We start from the raw sequence: 6,045 nt of genomic DNA on the forward strand, positions 1-6,045 counted from the left end.
TACCGATATAATGGAAAAAAATCTGCATGTAAGTGGACATCATGGCATGATACTGAAAAATAAGTTGAATAGTGTTAAGCAATCAGAATAGTTTAGATTAAACATTTCATTTAGAAAACTGACATCTAGCACAGACTGCTTCTGAGTGTATGCCTGTCCCTAAATGTCTGACCTTCCAGGATTTGCTTTATCTGCACAGATACCACTCCTTCCTCCTACATATACACGTGAACTGTCTCTTCCTGACTGCTTTCTCTTAGCTTAAGGCTTGTTAATCTGGGGTCCTTTGGCCTTCAAGGCTTTCAGAAGATCCTGGGTCCATGCATCCCCAAAATGATAATGCAAAATTTTGTGTGTAATATGTATACGTGCCTTTTTGGGGAGAGTGGGAGTGAGGAGAGAAAGTGTCCATGGCTTTCATTCAGTGTTCTGCCCCCAACCTATCTCTGTCTTCTTTCTTATTTCTGCCTAAACCTTTAACTCCCAGTTCTTTCCCTCACTCAGAAGATAGCTTTGCATCTTCATTTTGGAATGCAGTTGAGCTCTTTATTTTGTATAACTTTTCCTTCACTTCAGCATTCTATAGAAGATATTGAGTTCCTATTTCCCTGGAATTGGTTACTAGGGTCTAAAAATGAGGACAAAGAAATACTAAGCATCACACATCCTGGAGAGAGCTGCAAATGGCCTGGGTCAGTCACCCTCTCGAGGTAACCCAACTGGTCCTGGTACCTCTAAGCACTAACCCCACCCATCCCTCATCACCTCATCACCTCACCTCGATTCCAGTCTGTGTAAGGTGTACTATGACTCAAGGGAGGGAGTTATGAGCCTAGCAGCCAATACCTCCCCCTTCTTTTGCCCCCCAAACCAAGCAGGAGGGTATCAAAGAGAGTCTACAGAAAGAGACTAACTTCTGATTCCCTGGCTAGACTCTCTGTTTGGACAATGGACTTATTTAGCTCCGCATTTATCTAAGAAGAAAGGCAATTAAGTGTGGAAAGACAGAGAAGGGGCTTAGCAGTAGAATAGCCTGCATTCCTTCTGTTTGTCTTAGCATGGGCATGTGAGTTTCTTGTGGTTCTGGGGACATGGAGGAAGATAGCTGGACTTGAGCCATTCTGCTGGTAGTCCATGCAAGAGGCTCCCCGTTGGACAGAGGTTAAGAGGGTTAAAGGGGCTGGATGGTCTACACTGGGGCACAACTCAGTGGAGAGGTCTCACAAGTGCCATAAGAGATCTGGCATCTTGATGTCTGTCAAACAACAGTCTGGGCTGGCCTGTCATCCACAGCCAACAGTGGTTTGAAGTAACAATTACCTAGAAGCTAGACCCCCTTCTAGAGAACCTTCTAGAGAAGTAGAAGAAGAGGTGGAGAAGCCATAGAAGGGAACAGGCTCTCCACTTCAGGGTCCTTCAGCCATGGCTCAGGTTGGGCTGGAAGAGGGAAGGAGATGATTTCTGTGTTGGATCTGAGACTAGAGTTTAAACGAGTTGGGTTGGACCAAGCTTTCACATAACTAAAAGGGAGCAGAGAGACGTGGAATCTGTTTGTGCTGTTGTGAGGCTGTTGTGTGCTGTTTGTGCATGTCAAGGCACAGAGGAAGACTCTTATAGGGTGGGTGGGAGTGTTTATACCCATCTGAGTTCAATGCTCAACCAACAGTTACATTGATTTATCACTAAACCCATCCCTGAATCCACTGTCCCATCTTTCCCTTCAGTCTAAAAGGAAATAATTATTTTCCTGTAAAGTGAATTCCTTCATCTGTACTCTTGTTTATTCATTGAGAGAACATTTATTTGATGTCTTAAATTTATTGCCAGTGTTGAGGTACAAAGGTTAAACATGAAGGAATTCTTTCCCTTGTGGAATGCACAGATTAGTGGGGTAGAGTAGAAGGTAACTACCTGCTTTAAAAACAATGTATTAAGGGTTATTAAAAGTGGACTGGAAGGTCTCAAAGAAGAATAGCGATCAGAAAGCAAAAGAAGACAAGACATTTCAGGTTAATTGAAAAACAGTGGGTATGGACTACATGCACTGTGTCCACTTAGGGAACAACAGATGGTTCTGTTGGGAAGGCAGACTTGGCAGCAGAGGAGGCTGGAGAGAAAGGCAGGAGGCAGATCCTGATGGGCTAACCTGCTTGTTCTCTACCCTGTAGATGATGGTTCTTCATAGCAATGGTACTTCCCTGGGAGGGGTGTTATGGACATTTGTGGGTCATTTTTCATTGTAATGTGATGGAAGGTGGGTGCTACTGGCATTTTAGTAGTTAGGGGCCACAGATGCTAGACTCTACAATGTGAGAATAGTTCCACATAGTTAAGAATATATTGTTTTAAAGTAGATATCTGCTTATTCCACTAGGTCGTATATTTTATGAGAGAAGTACTTTTTTTTTTTTGCCACACTGCACAGCATGTGGGATCTTAGTTCCTGACCAGGGATCAAACATTTGCCCCCTGCAGTGGAAGCCTGGAGTCTTAACCACCAGACCACTAGCAAAGTCTGAGAAGGACTTTTATCCTGTTAATCGTTGTACTTCAACACTAGCAATATGTTTTTGATGTCAAACGTCCTGAGTTCAGCATAATTTTTGAATCTGGGCTATTGTTACTAATTCTAATATTGATGTATAATCTAGTATATTTTTTAAATGATATGGCTTCTGATCTTACTTCTTTTAAACCCTAGCTTACTCATTCCGTACAATTAGGTACAAGAAACTGAGTGTTTCAGTAAGTCTTCTATATTTCATTATAAACTATTGTTTTTTATTTCTCTTTTGTGTTAAATTTAGGACATTGTATTGGTGTTTTGAAATTATGTGTATAGATCACTTATGTATTCCATTCTAGGAGAGTAAGGGTGCTATTATTTAAAATGTTTATTAGAAGAAGGGAGACTTAGGTCTGATAGGATCAAGAGCCACTATCATTGGTAGCCATTGGTTTCCAAAGTATTGTTGGAAGCTACAGAGCTCAGATGTTTTGCTCACGAGCTCCCTAAAATAGCAATAACCTCCTCACACAGCTTTACACTGAAATCTAACATTTACTATTCAAGTTAATAGGAGGCAGAAAATACTAATCACTTCATAATTTGAGGACTGATTGTAATCATAAAAAATATTTCATGATGATTTGATGAAGTAGATTTTAACTATCTTATGGAATAACGCATGCCAAATACAAAATAAGTTACTGAACTTTTTATCCATAGATATTTTTCAGTGTATGTGAATTTTTTGGTGGCCCATAAAACTTTCCAATTACATTTTTTATTGTTTTTTTTTTTTTTTTTTTAAGTCAGGTTGCTGCTGCTGCTGCTGCTGCTAAGTCACTTCAGTCGTGTCCGACTCTGTGCGACCCCATAGACCGCAACCTACCAGGCTCCCCCGTCCCTGGGATTTTCCAGGCAAGAACACTGGAGTGGGTTGCCATTTCCCTCTCCAGTGCATGAAAGTGAAAAGTGAAAGTGAAGCCGCTCAGTCGTGTCCAACCCTCAGCAACCCCATGGACTGCAGCCTTCCGGGCTCCTATTGAGGTATAATTTATAGATGGTAAAACCCAAATGTGTACTCTGGTTACTTTTAAAAGAAAGTATGTCCCTGATGTATTTCCCTTTGGCTATGCCGATTGTAGGAAATCCCAGAATGGGCTTAACACCCCATTTCCAATGCCAGGTTTTACCCATAATAGAAGTCTGTATCTGGTGAGGAAGACAGGAAGCCCCAGTAGTTTAAGGCACTAACTAGCCTTTAAATGTCTCCCTAGACCAATGTGTTCATTTACATATCTGTTTGTTGGGTGTATTTACACTCTAGAACAATTCATCATAGTAAAGTTTGGTGGAGTGAGGGACAGGCCTTTCTTTTGTCAAGTGTGGGAAGGACTGTGTGAGCACAAGTTCATTCTCCAGCAGGTGAATTTTTGGAAAGAGTTCATATGGAAGACGAGGATCTGGAAATGAGTTCCCTTGAAACCATCTGTACAGACATGGCCCGTGGAACATCCTTCTGTCCTCTCCCTGTTTGGAAGCTTCCACCCAGAGGTTCAGGGCCCAGGAGCTCTGTCTGAGAGAGCGCTAAGGGCAGAGGGTAAGGAGTTTGGGGCTCACCTCTACTACTTTACCTGGAGCACCTGGGCTTCTTTTCCATTTAATATTTAAACTTGTGTTTGAAGGCAGGGTTTTGCTGCTAAAAACAACACTTTGCAAAGCACAGCTTCCATGGAGAATCAGAGACAAAAGTGTATGGTGGCTTCTCCTGACAATTCTTAAATGGCTTCTTAGGAAATCACTGGCTCTCTATGAAAAAAACTATTCTTCTGCACTATCTTTTCACAAAATTTGTGTTTGTGACACTCACAGTATGTACCAGGTGAGTTCCCTTAACTTTTCTTGCTTTCAGTCTGTCTGCCAGCCAATCCTACATTGCCACTATGCTGCTGCTGCTGCTGCTTAAGTTGCTTCAGTCATGTCCGACTCTGTGCAACCCCATAGACGGCAGCCCACCAGGCTCCCCCGTCCCTGGGATTTTCAGGCAAGAACACTGGAGTGGGTTGCCATTTCCTTCTCCAATGCATGAAAGTGAAAAGTGAAAGTGAAGTCGCTCAGTTGTGTCTGACTCTTAGCGACCCATGGACTGCAGCCCACCAGGCTCCTCTGTCCATGGGATTTTCCAGGCAAGAGTACTGGAGTGGGGTGCCATTGCCTTCTCCGACATTGCCACTATAGCTACTCTTTATTTTCTATGACATAATTCAGCCACACAAAAAGAGTACAATTTTGTCAAACCTTGCTTCAGATTTCTCCTCCTCTTCCAGTCTTTGGCTTCTCCAGAAAAATCCTAAGCATAGCAGAAGATTAAAATAGAAATTAATACATTTCCATTCTCTAGAAGCTATTGTTTAGGTCTATAAGATCGTATTTCCTTTGCTTCTTTTTATGTGAGATTTTTGTAAATTGAGCAGGACTTAAAAAGTGAGGGGACACATGCCACTTTTTCTCAGTGAAAGATTTTGTGAAGAAACTAGAATTTTAAGTATAGTGCAGAAAGAAATATAATTGAAAATATTTAAGACTTTGTGGCATCAGATACTCCCAAGGAGTAATAAGTCATTACTGAGGATGGTAACAATGGTGAAGAGGGGAAATAGGAACATGGGGAAGCAGTATATGAACCTGGGGGAACAGGCCGAGTGTAGAAGAGCAATGGGAACCACTGGGACCTTCTTGGCCACCCACAGAGGTGTTAGTCCAGGCTTGGAGGGAGCAGATGGGTGGAAAATGGATTCACTTGGAGCTTGAATCATCACAGAGATAAAAGTGCATGGTGGCTTCTCCTGACAATTCGTAAATGGCTTCTTAGGAAATCACTGGGTCTCCATGAAGCATTTTCCATGGAAAAAAAATACTCTTCTGTACCATCTTTTCACAAAACTTGTGTTTGTGACCCTCACAGTATGTACCATTTCAGCTTTTAGGATACATATCCTAATAAGTAAGTTAGAAGCCAGGGTTTGATTTGAAAATGTTTTAAAACATTTTAACTTAGAAAACTGTGTGTAAATTCAAAGTAAAAACCTTTGATCCTTTAAACAATAATAGCAGCTCTTTGAGAATATTACATATGATAAGAAGGTGACCTCAAAGTCTAGAACCATGCTGTATGGAGGGGGAGGGGAGTCAGGAGGGGGATGGGAGCGGGCCACATGAGCAAAAATGGGGGTTTGACTTGTTTTCCGGCTTGTCTCTTTCCCTCACTGGGACTATAAGAAATAATGTAGAATTATAGTGAGGTCTTTTTTTCCTTTAATATGTTTCACTATTATTTTTTTCTTTTTTTGGTTTTTGGCTGCAGCCACAAGCCTTGTGGGATCTTGTGGGATCTTTGTTCCCAGACCAGGGATTGAACCCACACCCTTGCAGTGAAAGTGCAGAGTCCTAACCTTTGGACTGCAAGGGAATTTCCACTATGTTTCTTTTTTTATACTGCATTCTCCTCTCCCTTACCAAAATGCTGCATTTGAAAATGT

Source organism: Bos grunniens, chromosome 8, assembly GCF_055505025.1.
Source record: "Bos grunniens cultivar Pamir isolate PY7600 chromosome 8, Bosgru_T2T1.0, whole genome shotgun sequence".
Taxonomy (NCBI): domain Eukaryota; kingdom Metazoa; phylum Chordata; class Mammalia; order Artiodactyla; family Bovidae; genus Bos; species Bos grunniens.